Source organism: Telmatherina bonti, assembly GCF_933228915.1.
Source record: "Telmatherina bonti genome assembly, chromosome: 17".
NCBI lineage: Eukaryota > Metazoa > Chordata > Actinopteri > Atheriniformes > Telmatherinidae > Telmatherina > Telmatherina bonti.
In genome coordinates this window covers 17,110,308-17,124,659 of record NC_136615.1, presented here as the reverse complement: position 1 = coordinate 17,124,659, position 14,352 = coordinate 17,110,308, and the positions used below count along the sequence as shown (strand labels likewise).

General features: G+C 37.7%; 1 protein-coding gene across 2 annotated transcripts in view; it reads left to right on the top strand.

Moving 5' to 3' along the window:
- The window catches only part of nacc2 (NACC family member 2), a 31,487-nt gene that overhangs the window by 5,114 nt on the left and 12,021 nt on the right, over positions 1 to 14,352 (top strand). The window lies entirely within an intron of this gene.

Here is a 14,352-nt window from a genome sequence, read left to right as displayed (position 1 = left end):
GTGAATTACAGAGTACTGAGAAGTATGACGAAGATGTGTTGCTGAAACAGTCATGAGATCAGATTTTCAAATAGGATGGAAAATCTGATTTTTTTTTTACTTAATAATACTTCATAGTCAGTTCTATTTTGCTTCATTTGATGGTATTTGTGGCATTGGGTCATTAAAAATGAATTAAGTCTACAGCCAGAAGTTTCTAAACTGTCAATGTAAAGTGCATCACCAACCATGAAAAGTTAAAAATAGCTCAATTTCTATTTGTTATTTTCATCTTTTCGAATACTGTACCTGTGTACGTTTACAGAGGTTTGATTGCAGCAAAAGACAGTCTGAATAGGACTAAAACATTTTTGCATAATCTGTAGACTTTACTGAGGGGACATTTGATTTAATGGTAGAGTTAAACCTACAATTTGCATGACTCAAAGACATGCACACAAATACTTAAATAAACCTAACAGAATCATGCAGATACACAAACGTACTCAGAAGTATACATAGAAAGAAAAAGAGAGAGAGAGAGAGCATTGTGGATGACTGGATGACATTTATCTTTACTGCCCACCTCAATTTTCCATGCTCTTTCGCTTCGTACTGTACATAATTAAATTGCTGCAAACTTCAAGCCTCGCTCAAGACTCCTACCAGTAAACAAAGCTTGCTAATCAGTGCATAAGATAATAACTGAGGAAAGCAGATAGGCTGACCCCTCCTCTGGGATGATGACCTATCTTTTATGTGCTCTTCATGCCCTAACAGCCTGGCAGAATGCCGGTAGGGGCCAGTGGAAAAAGACTGGAATCTGAGGCGGGTAGTTTTCACTACAGAACCCCCACTCCCCCACCCCACCCCAACCCCTGTGCCATTACCCAAGCTAATGGGTTAGCACATGTAGTTTTATTTTCTTGACATGTTCATGAAAATTGTATTTCCCTTTGAAGGATAAAAACGGTTCATTCATGATTTTTTCTCTTTATGATGTTTTCATTTTCCATTTTGTTTTAATGTAATGTACCAGTTCAACTGAAAAATTATTTAAAACAAATCTTAATTCAGTCCAATACGAAATTTGTTAAAAATTATATCAAAGTTTGCTATGTTCAAAAAGCAAAACTAAGTTAAATCTTAAGTTTAGTTTAAATCTTGAAGTAAAACCTGAAAAAGTCAGGAAAATACTGATAGAATAAATTAATAGGTTTAGGCTACAAGCCACCTTTTTGTTTTTAGTTTTTTAGAAATCCTGTTACTTTTACAAATTATATGTTGCACAATAAAATATTAATTACTGTGATTTATTATAAATTTTGCTCAAAATATATATACAAGGCTTTATTTCTTACTGTTATGAAAACCCATGGTGTCACACTAATTATTTTTATAAAGTATCTTAATTGAATGTGCTATTTGCAGGTTAAAAATGTGTATAAGGTCAATCTCAAACAGTGTCTCCACTGAAACCGTTTCCTTAGCACGGTAGCAGCACGATATTACTTTTTTAATTTCATTGTTATCACAGCTGTATGGGCGTTGGTGTTTTGTGATGATAGATCTTGTTATCTCCTGCACAGTTAGACTTAATTTTAAGTTTATTAAATTGGTCCAGTTTGTTGATGATCACATCAAATAAATTTTTGTTTCTGATTGCTAACTTTAACGTTTAACATTTACGTCCATAAATCAACAAGGAAGCCCAAAGAGGTCTGGATGAACTTTTTCAAACAATCAAAACATGTTAAATAAGTCAGCTTTGAAAGAATAATCTAAACAAAAAAAAATTATAAATAAAAAAAATGGTCCATAATATATATATATATATATATATATATATATATATATATATATATATATATATATATATATATATATATATACCCATTTCCGCAGAAACCCTTATGCCCATGCAAGGGCATCGATGCTGCTGATGCTTTGTAAGAGCCAGTGATATGTGCACAAAATAATTAACCACATTTAACAAAAAATTGAGATTGTGTTTATGCGATGATCAGGGATAGATTGTAGCGAGGCTATTATGGCATGACACAATGCAAACAGCAAGCTGGTTATAAGACAGAAGACATGATGGGAACATTTGGCACACCTTTCTTATATTGGTGTGTGTGTTCATTTTGGGGAACTGCCACTCATTTAGCAATCGTAATTTAGTCATCTATGTTGCAGTGACCCACATTAACACGTCTTTGAAAAACTCCAAGGGGTTTTTTTTTCTTTTTTTTTTGCTGTTGGAGGGTGCTGCCTGTTTCAATGTTGCATGCTTGGTTTTGACTGGAGACAGAGATAAACAAGCACTCAGCCACAGCCCATGTCAGTGTTTTACCAGTGTGATGTGGTTATCCAAGGTGACATGTTATTTGAGCACATGTATGCCAGCTTAGTGTGGTGCTGACTGGAAGATTCTTAGGTCACAGTTAAGTGTGTGTGGGTGATGGCTGGAGGGGGGCAGAGCACTTAAAATAAATGTGTATGTATCTCTTGGCACTGGAGCCAACCACCTTCTGCAATGCATTTTCACAACAAGCGAAAAAGATTTCAGACAAACTTTGCAATTAGTCACGAGAAAACGTTGTATTGCCTTTCTCCACCTATCAAATAATTTTTTCTAGCAGTAGACTTCATTAAAGTATTCTGTTTAATTGGAAGACGTGCGTGGGGCTTTCAGTCTTTGTGGGCACAGCTCTCTGTATGTCTTTGTCTCTGTGTGCGTGAGTGTGTTTGTTTATTCCTGTTTGTAGACAAGTGGGGCACTGATGCTGAAAGATGTGTCCTCATTTTTACATCGCACTGGGCTCCTCTGACGGCCATGTTGGACTTCCCTGATGTCACACATGTGTCACTGTTGAGCATTCAGATCTGAAACAACAGCGTGGGGTGATCAAAATGGCATGTTTATTCTCTCTATATCTCCCCCCCGTCTTGCAACGACTGTGTCATTCTCTTCCTGTCACTCACTCTTTTGCTCACTGTTGGCATTTTATCAAATGGAAACTACAATACAATTTGTCACCAGGCTTCAGATGTGCACAAAAAAAGCCCCACCCTACAGGCAAAGGCAGCGTTCTGTCTAGGTGGGAAGTGAAAACTATTAAGTATATCTCACTTTGCATTCCTGTTTTCCAAAGTTGCAAAGAAACTCCTGCACAACTTGCAAAGAAATCTGTTTTTGGTGACATATTCATGTCAAATCTATATCTGTTGTATCTGTTACAAGTTCTGCAAATGTAATGTGAAATATTTTGTGTCAGATTTTGTGACATCTTACTAATTGCGAGGGACTTTAATTTATTATTTGCTTCTTCTTGAAATTTGCCGTTAATGTACTTTCCAACTCGTTCAGCCAAGAGCTGTCTTTGTGATTAATGTCAATCAGAAACTATTTACTTCACATCGTTGGTGCTAAAGATGGATCTATTTAATTTAGGGGCAGGACTCGATTAAAAAAAAAAAATCTGATTAATTACAGGCTTTTAAAATGTTTTCATTCACACTTGTCGTTAATCGGCATTAATATCTGACAGTAAACTGAGGTTGGATCAACTTCTGTCTGGTCATGCAACAACAGCATATCACTACTCGCTAACGCTAACTTTGCTATCTGGAATTCTGGAAACCTTGACTCTAGGGTGCTTTCGTTTCAGATGCTCATGCATGACTGTTGTGTTGCCGTGGTATGCCAACTCTGTGTGGCAGAATACCCATTTTACCTGTTTGACACTTTGTTTAGCGTGACATATCCCCAAACTTTGGAAATAGGTTGCACCACTGTCAGTTTTTTCTTCATTGTTTAAACAAAGACGCTGACACTGCCTCCAGCACTTCCTGTGGTGCTTTTGTCATTTGCTTGGTGTTTAGAGTTCTTATACTGTCTGAAAAGCTGTGGGTGGTAAATGGCATTAGGTTGCCTAGCGCAGCGTTTTATTTGTTTATAACGTTTTGCGTCGAGGATTTTCATTGTTGACGTTGTCGACTTTGTCAACAAATCGTTAGTATCATGAAATTGTGCACTGAAAAACTGTCTGGAATTAAATGACTAAAATTTATTAACACATTTATTTCTCTGCAATTAATCGTAATTAACGTGTTGGAGTCCAAGTCAGTGCTTCTGCATTTTGACTTCATTTTTGTGGACTAAACAAGACATATTATAATATGTTGTGTTCTTCTTCATCTAAGGTTATTTTTTAAATCATTGTATGACCTAGTTAGGACCTTTTCTGGTACATAAAACCTTAGAATTAGAAAACTGAATGGGGAGAAGGGCTCTATACAAATTGCAAATGGTTTGCAGTTATAAAGCACACTTTAACCTACCTTGGGCTCAAGTAAGAATTTTTTAATACATTCTTAATCAGTAATTCAGGTACACATCCACATACTCAATAATTTTTAAGCCCAATTGTGACTTTATCACTTAGGGCTATCTTTTTTTTTAATGAGCATATTATATGAGGGATCCAGCTGTTGTGATCCTTTTCCCATTAATAAAGCAGTGATAACGTTTCCCTTTAAGTGTCATTCTGTTCATTAAAAAAATGTGAGGAAAGAAAAGAAAAAATACTAAAAGCATATTATTGGGAGTTAAATTATATAATTGCAAATTTGTTTTTACTTTTTTATTGAATGTTATTAAAATATGTAAAACCTTTTATTTTGGAGTCTAGTTTTTGAAGTGTGCATTGGCAGAAATTTGGTTTGAGTTCTTTAAAAAATGTCATCTATAAGTTTCAACTGTTAGTAAGATTTCCCTTTTCTGTCTTACATAAACACATCTTACTACTGATTTACTTTTTTTTTTACATTCAACTTGTGATGATCAATAAAAATTAAATAGAAATAAAAATCAGATATGTATTTTTTATATATCAGATTCTCTTTGGTATACTTTATGTAAAACACATGCATTTTAATTAGATTCCTCAATCGAACATTTGAAACAGTTTTTCAAACAGTAATTAGCAAAAGTGTGCTTTTTTTCCATCTTTTTTAGAGTCTAAGTGACCGGGAACTCCCCCAACAGCTAGCAGAGCCAGCACGGCTCCTTTGATCAGTCATCCATCATTATTTCCATTTTATCGTCTGACTGTAACAGATTAATACTTTGAAGATGTCTGATAATATAGTTCTGTTTAACCAGTTTCATTACAATCAATATTATCAGAGATACTTTCAGACATACAAAAAAAGCAGATTATGTATGGGCAGACAATTAAAATGCACGTACACACACTTGCAATCCCTCGGGTTAAGTAAGTTTTGAACTTTCATGCTTTCACAGTCCTTTTCAATGGTAGAGAAGAAAGTATCTAAAACTAGTTATTTAAGTTCAATTTTGAAAATTAAATTTTTTCAGTGTTTAGTGGGATAATACTGGTGGTGCTGTACTGATACTTGGTGACCCTTAAAGCATATACAAAGTTTCTCTTTTTTGCTTACATATCTGACAGGCACCAACAACATATGTAGGTCTGGTTATTTTTGGCAAGATTCCAGCATTAAGAAAAAAGTTTGATGCTTAAGAAAGTCAGCTAGTAAATGCAGAAATAAACCTGAACCATGTGTAAAATTATTCATTTATACCCAGCACGACCATGGGGATTATGCTTGTCCAGGTTTACGTAGGATATCTTCTGTGTGAACAGGTGTGATATCTGTCCAGTCAAAGCACTTCTTCAACATTTTGCCTCCAGTGGTACAGTAGCGCCTGTCTAACCGTGGCAACAAGAAAACAATCATTTCTTGAAACTGATGTGTTGCATGCATGAAAAATGGGCAAGAATAAGAATCTGTATGCCTTTGAAAATAGTCGAACTGGGTCACTGCATCTGCAGAAGTACAGGTGTTGTGGAGTGTCGGTAGTTTTCACTGCATAGGTAGTTTCCATCATGTGGTCCAATCCCACCAAAGAGCTATTGTAGCACAGATTGCCAAACAACCTATTACTGTTGTTGAAAGGAAGGTGTCAGGTTACACAATAAATCACACTATGCTAGATAAGGAGCTGTGTAGCTGCAGCCAGATTGGGGGACCCATGTTGACCCTTATCTAATGCTGACAGGGCCTAAAATTGGTATGTGATTATCAATATTAGAAAGCAGTCAATTATAATCATTCCCATTTTGTTTTATGTCATGTGGATAGTTAATTGAAGTTCTTTTTAGGAAGGGGAGGAGCTAGCACAAAGCTACTAGGAAGAAGGAAAGAGCATAGATGCTATTTTGACTACATGAATTAACATTGTTCCAGACCATTGGAACAATCCATGAAGGCCTCATCCGACAACTTAAAGCACTTATAGAATTAGTTTATAATGTCACGGCTGCTTATTTAACAAGACCCCTTCCGATGTCTCGTGCAGTCCACACCATAGAGAAATAGAACCCTTCTCAATATTCGGCAGGTGGTTTTAACTTCTGCCTGATCGGTGAATGTGTGCTGGCTTTTATTTCACACTGATTCATTTAGTTTTTCCATGTTACACGGTTTTGCCCCATGAAAATCAAATCATGTTTGGAACAAATGCATAGGGCTGATGCAAATACAGTGGAAAACATACAGACTTCCTGACATCTAACCTAATTTTGACCCTTGTGTGACAGTCAGTGACACTCAGCAGGCCACTTTGACCTCAAATGAGGTCTATTTTACTGAAGATATCTAGGGCTAGATTAGCAACCAGGCAGAGTGAACCACTGCTGAGAGGACTAAATGCATAACCTGTCTTAAAATTTAGCCCAGAAAGAGCAAACAAATATAGAGCAGACCTTCATCATGGGATTGATTCAACTAGTTGCAATTTGAAGTTTGGGTTGCCAGATGTCAGTATATTGTACAGGCAGCATCTTTAATTCTTATTTTTTAATTTTTAGAACAAACTAATTTCCTTCAAAGCTTCATTTATTTTCTATATATTCCATTGGGTGAGTCTTTTTGCTGTTTTGGTTTAGTAAAGTTAATAAACCAATTTGTTACTGTCCTATTTCTACAGACGTTGTTGGTTGCTGAAAGATTTGTGAAATAATAAAACTGTCAACTGTTGTTGGGAACTAATATTTGCATCCCTGTACACTGAAAAAGTAGGTCCATCTAGGGTCGGGCGATATGACCAAAATTTCATATCACTATATAGCTAATTTTATAACCCCATAATGATATATATAACGATATAAAATTGTATGTGTGATTTTGTGTCAGTCATCAGTTATTTGTCAGATGTGCTTTTCAACGGCGGCAATGTCCATAAACTATAGCCGTGTGACGTTTCACAGAGAAAAGCCTGTTGTAGCATTTGCGTCTGGAGTTTATTATGAGCGCGTTCGCCACCACTTGACACTGCTTTAGCGGTTTTTGGTCGCTGACTCTATTCTTTATTCTGTATTCTATATCCTGATTTTTGCGTAGATGCTAAAATAAGTTACCGTTGTTGGGACTGTGAGCTAGTCTGTTGTTGGTTCCACTCCGGTCTTTTTATATCCAATGTGCATCCATGCAACAGAAATTTCCCCTTTTATGAACAAGCTCATTAGTTTTGTGAACTATCCTGCTCTTAAACGCGTCTGTTACTGTCTTTCTTCATGTTTGTTTTTATATTGCAACGTGCATGCCGTAAAGCCATCTTGGCGTAAAATACTGCAGTAAAGCACCTTAAACAATAGAGCCTCAAATGAAACGATAGACATTTTCTTGCGTCTAAGTGATATATATCTCCCAGCCCTAGGTCCATCATAAAGATATTGACAAGGTTTTAGGACACTGTACTGATTAAAATAGAATAGAAGTAAGTCCAGTGTGTTTGAGTGTGTCTCTTGTCTTGTGGTTGGGTGTCTTTGTAATTGCACTTGCAGGAATAAATTATCAATGTTCTCTAAATTCAGGCATCAACTACCACACAGCCAATTAACTTCTTTTTTGCCAATAGACTCCCTCCCATGGCATAAATCACTGTTTAGAATTGAGCATATTCGAGATGGCACAAAAGCTCCCCACAGGAGTAAACTGATGCCCTTGTCAAAGCAGAGTCACAAGACAGGACTACAACAGCCCCACTGTGCTGCCAAGGGCAAATCATGTTTCATATTTGGTTAATTTCAGTGGACTTATCTGTTCACATGCACCTAGCCTTATGTCCTAAAGAGGTGCTTTTTTCCACTGGAAAATGTGCTAACTGTATGTAAAGTAATATGACTTGATTAAAGACCTTAGTGGACGAAGCGCATTAATTTTTCAGCAATAAATCCTGTAAAATTGTTTAGTTTTTGTAAAAGCATTTTTTTCTCTCTTTATTCCTACAGAAAAACATCTCTCCATGTTCAGTGGTCTGCTGAAAGAGTTATTAAAATGCAGTATATCCATGTTACATCATTGACAATAAAGTCAGTTTTCTCTCCATTCGTTGACTTTTCCTGTAAATTATGAATGTCATGGCAATCCATCATATCACCAAACAGGCAAAAGAAGAAAAATTTGCTTGAACCCATCAAAAATGATACTTTGCTGGCAAAAGCAAAGCATCATTTCATGTGCGCCAGCATGAAATTAGGTCCCTTAGGCTCATAGAAAATAGTTATGTTATATTTTTGACAACCAACAGTCACATGGCTGCTGAAAGCCAGTAACAAGGTACAAGATTTATTAATCACACACACACACACACACACACACACACACCACCGTCACTGCCACTGCCACCACCCCAAACAACCCCCCCCAAAAAAAGTCCCTCAGCAGCCAAGTCAGTATAGAGCATCCTGATTTACTGATGAAGCTGTTGCTGCGTTACGTACAACTATTCTATTACTGACATTGGTCTGGCTTTCTATTCCCTTCTTCTCTTCCTGTGTTGCTGACATATAGCTTCCCTTTGAGCTGAAACACTGGGGAATTTTTGCTCTTGTGTCAATGTTTGTCAAAAATTTAATATGAAACTGGAGCCTGAAACTGAAGGCTTCACTTGCTGCTGTGCCGTTACCCTTATGTGTTGCTATAAACTGGAACAACCCGCAGGTCCATGTGGTTCTGTAATATCAGCTTAATATTCCTTGAAGGTTTTATATTATTTAAAAATTTTATTAAACTTCGTCTTAACTTACAGCTTCTCTTATTTATTATTTTATGGTGTTTGATTTGATTATATTTTTTCTCTCAGCTCTTTTCAGGCTTTAACACTTTCTAATTTTCCTGTTTTCTTTCGACTGTGTTTTCTCAACTTCTTTAATGCTGTTTTATATTAGCATCTTGTACATACATGCTTTCTTTTTTCCTTTTTTTATCTACTTGTCTCCTCGCACTCACCTCACTCACTTGTTTTCACTGAATTTAAGTCTTTTTCTCTGTTCACTGTCACTTCCTTCAAGTTTCCTCCATTTGCTCAGAGACTGTCATATAATGTTCAGGGGTACTGGTTTGATATCTTTGAGAGTACTGTCATCTCCAACCCCAGTCGTCAGTTTGGTATAAGGTAGTAGCCACTGAAACTGTTTGTTTGTTTACCTCCCATGGCCACTTGGAGTCCATTAGCAATATCTTTGCCTCAGGAGAATAAATCGCAAACATTCACAAACACCCAGGCATGCACACACAACTCTTCTGTGTCAACTCTTCTGTGTTTTTCTTTCTCTGGTTTTCAGTTATAACCTAATGCAGGGATTTGCAACAACTTTTTGTTTAATACCGCTACCTAGTTTTTGCTCTGTTTTTGGACTCTTTCATCCCTTGATTTGGCTGTCACTAGCCGCTGTTTCAATAGATTCAGTACTTGTCTTGATTGCTATTTGTTTTGTTAGCATCTCTTTTATTTTCCTAAAATGGGTTTCCTGCTTTAGTTCAGAGAATAAATGCTAAAAGTAGTGAACAAGTCAGCTGGGATAAAATAATAATTTTTATTTTTCACCACTAACCTGAAGACCGGCCCTGAGATGGACTGGCGAGCTGTCCAGGGTGTACCCTGTCTTTCGCCCAAAGACTGCTGGGATAGGATAAGCTCCAGCGACCCTTCCTCGCATTAAGCGGTTCAGAGAATGAATGAATGTACCTGAAGACTGTTTTTAACTGATAGATTGACAGGATTTGGCAATGCAGATGATGTGTTACTCACCAGTGGATTTTTACTATTGCAGCAGACATTCCCAATGTCAAGCCAAACCTAAGAAAAAACTGCAGAAAAGTACTTTTTTTATCCAAAGTCTTTATTTGGTCCTTTAAAAAATCTGAAAAGAATTAATTTTATGGAATTTTTACCATCCTGCGATGGACTGGTGAGCTGTCCAGAGTGTACCCTACCTTTCGCCCAAAGACTGCTGGGATAGGCTCCAGCTTCCCCACAACCCTTCATTAGATTAAGCGGTTAGGATAATGAATTGATGGAATTGTTACCATCTATTACCATGTGATTGGTCAAAATTATTTTATTGTAGTCTTCTGCTTTCTGGTGTCAGGACAGGAGTCCTGTGTCAAATGGTGAACAAGAGGGTTTTGAGTAAAGTTTCTATCACAAAGTGATACATAATATCTCTGAAACAATATGTGTCAAACATGATACATTTGGCTTTATAGGATTGATAATTCCATTAAATTCAATTAAATATTTATATTTTAACTATGAACAACAAAGTCATCTCAAGGCACTTTTGTAGTCACAGTCCAGTTCAACACAATTCATTGTTGTTCAACTATAATCTATTTAAAACAAACCAATTACATGATCCACATTAGCTCATTTTATAATAAATGAGTAATATATGTAAGTTGGTTAAAAATGGCTAAGCTTAGATATGTAAGGATTTGGACTGCAGCCAATCTTCTTTTTGTTTCAGTCCTCTGGATAGGAGACTGAAACAAAAAACCTCCTTTTTACCAGGAAGGATAAATCTTCTTCGTATTGAAGAGGACCAAACAGAGGGGTCAATAGCATCATAACTCTAAACCAAAAATACAATCTGAGAATGAAGAAGAAATGCACAAGTTAATGGTAGTAAATATGTTATACTTACATGGTAAAAATTACAGAGAAAAGTAACAATAAAGAGAAACAAAATTGACTGGTGTGCAGCATGGGTCGTACCATAGCAGTCAAAGCATAGAGTAGCATAACTGAAAGAACAGCTCAGGGTAGCCCAAGCCAATCCCAACTTTATCAGAAAGAAAACATTAGATTTGGTGGTTTACATTCTAGTACCAAAGGGTCTTAACAGAGCAAAGGTGTGAGTGAGACCGCTGTTGATACTATTTTCACTCAGGACAAAATGAGATGAATATATTAAAGGAAACGTGGCCTTTGTGGCAGTACCCACTTCAGCCGAATTGTAACCCTCCCCCCAAAAAAGGCTATTTTCAGACAAAATTGTTACTTCATTTTGCTTCAGACAGTGTTTTTCCACAGGTTAAAGCTAAAAGTCAAATACTCTTTTTTTTCCCCTCAACAGACAGAAGTTAGGTCTCATTTACTGGTGCCCATAATTGGTACATACTGAGCCTGGAGAGATAGGAGACAATATTCAGCCCACAACAAACCATTTCATAGTTGTCTCCTTGTTACATAACTGCATGAATCATAGAGGGATTTATTTTATTTTATTTTATTTGAAGAAAAGATGATTTTGATCCCGACTATGTGCAGACAACTTCACCCAGCAGGGCCTATACAGAGAGTGATGTTGCATTACAAGCAGTGATAAGCAGTCTCTCTCTCTCTCTCTCTCCTCTCTCTTTCTTTCTCCCAACATCCCATAATGCTACTCAGACAGACTAAGGCAGACACCCGCTCATTCCCGATTGGTAGAACTGTTGCCAGGGAGCGTTGCCGTCTCAACGTGGATAGAATCTGTTGTCTGGTACACTTTAGACATGGGAACAACTGCAGGATCTGAATATTTATAACGAGGGGACGGTTCATATTGAGATTGTATAGAGGCAACATAAGCAAGAGAGGAAGGGTATGCTTCTGTTCAGCTCACCTAAAAATTTTCATTTGCTTTTCTTTTATTACTGACTGTTGCTCTTTAAATGAGATTTCAATTTATGTTTTCCTTTTTTCTTTTCCTCCCCTGTTAAGACATATTTTTAATGCTATGTTTCAGTATTTTTTACTAGCATCCTTTGACACAAACTTTACTCTGAGACTGAAGTTACTTGAACAGTTCCAAAAAGTCCCACATAGTGAATGCACAAGCAAAACTTGCATCTGACTTTCATGGCTTCATGTTTGAATATCAGCCTATTGTCATTTGGTAGGCAGCTACAGTATAACAAGTAATTAAAATCTGTGAGTATGTGTGAATATGTGTGCCATCTGGTGAGTTCTCCCATTTCTTCATATTATTCAAATAAGCCTGGACTTGCTGCTATACTTAATAACACTGCGTATTATGCAACACATTTTGAAGGGAACAGACAACGGCAATCACAACAGCATTTGTTATCTAAACTCACAAACTATGTCTGCAAACACACACGCTTGACACAGAGTGCTAAAAGTCACCACCGGGTATATAATGATGATTGTAAAAACACGCCTTGGTATGTGAGAAACTTTGACATGGAAATGCAAACACTGGCTGAGAAACAGGGACACAAGTTGCAGTGCGGTGCGCGCACGCACACACACACTTATAATCACTTGTTTGTCAAACAGGTTGAGAGAGTTCATGCCTTATATTTTTTATCAGGGACGTGCAAAGTCTATATTTAATGCAAGCGGTGGTAGGTTGGAATTTGCATGTGGATGTTTTGTGTGCATACATGTGCATGCTTCTGTTTGTGTGGACTCCTTTGGACGTTTTGGTAATCAGGTAATCTACATGTCTGTTTCATATTTCTTTGTACATACACTTACATGAATATATAACGCTATGTATATGTGCATTGTGGCACACCACCATCCTGTCTGCCTGACTCAACAAATTCTCCGTTCACTCTCCTTTGCTCTGTCTCTCCCCCTCCCTCATCCTCTTTTCCCTCGCTCCCCTACCCCTCCTCCTCCTCCTCCTACTCCTCCTCCCCTCCCTCTCGCTCTGCCTGGCTGGCACGTACATGCATGTCTGTAGACTCTGTACTGTGCTTGCTGCCGTGGCACGCGCCAACCTCACTGCAATGCAGCTCTGTGTGCATTAATTGGCAGAGAGACAGTGGGTACGTGGTATGCAGGGTTGGAAGGATAGAGAAAGAAAAGGGAGGAGGGGGGGTGGGCAAGAGGCAATGTAACGACACAATAGTCACAATAACCGATGGATGGACCTACGGAAAGGCAGTCTGGCAGGTTCCCAGAGGGACAGACAGACAAATAGAATGTGTATTGCTGAGTGTGCACAGGGAGATTACCTGACTGTGTGTTGTGTGTGTTGTGTGTGTGTGTGTGTGTGTGTGTGTGTGTGTGTGTGTGTGTGTGTGTGTGTGTGTGTGTGTGTGTGTGTGTGTGAGAGAGAACAGGCGAGTGAGTGTATGTCTGTTTGCATTAGTGTGTTTGCGGATTTGTTTCTCCGCCGTTTGACTGAGCTTTTTTTGTGTGTGCTCACTCATGTGTGCCTATATGTGCCGAGCAGATATCACACTGCTGGGGCAAAGCTCTCTAAACTAAAGTCTGACTCACTGTACTCAACGCTTTGTGATATCCTCGCCTTTCATATTTCCGCTGTGTCTGAAGAGTAAAAGTTTTCCCAGTTTAGCAAAACTTTCTCCACTTGAGGTTTCTTTGGCGAAGAATGAAACACAGCGTTTTAATTCTTTCTGAGGTTAATGCGAGGATATGAAAATACTTTGCATCAGCTTTATATTTTGTAACAGTTTGCGTATTCTGCAGTGAAAAGGATGGAATGAGATTTCGAAGGTCATTTTTAAAGAAAAAATTTTTCCTCATGTCTGCAGCACCTCAGTTGATGAGCCATCTTCATCTTGATTTTTCTGGATCTGCTTCTGACTTGCAAAGCTTACACAACATTTATGTGTGCATTAATGTCTTCACACATACAGTTGAAAACATTTCTTACCCATGTGTCACAGCATTTGTACATTCATATCCTCCCACACACTTCTTTGTGCAACGTATCCTCTTCGGTCACAATTGTATTTCTTGTTGCCGGTGTTCTGTCACAGGCTGCGACATCTGGCTCCAGTCCTCCTTCATCCACACCAAGTAACATTTAAGGAGGCCTCTCATGAATTGGCTAAAAACGTAACAGCACAAAACACTGAAATGTCACCTGAATAAGCTGAGCTACCAAAGTGGAGGCGTGCATTAATCATTTAATTTATGAATTCCTGTGCAAAATAGCCTTGCATGGAGACTTCTCTCTGGTTATGTGTAGGTGTTTGGCAGAGATGTCCTGGCGTGATTCAGAGAACATACAC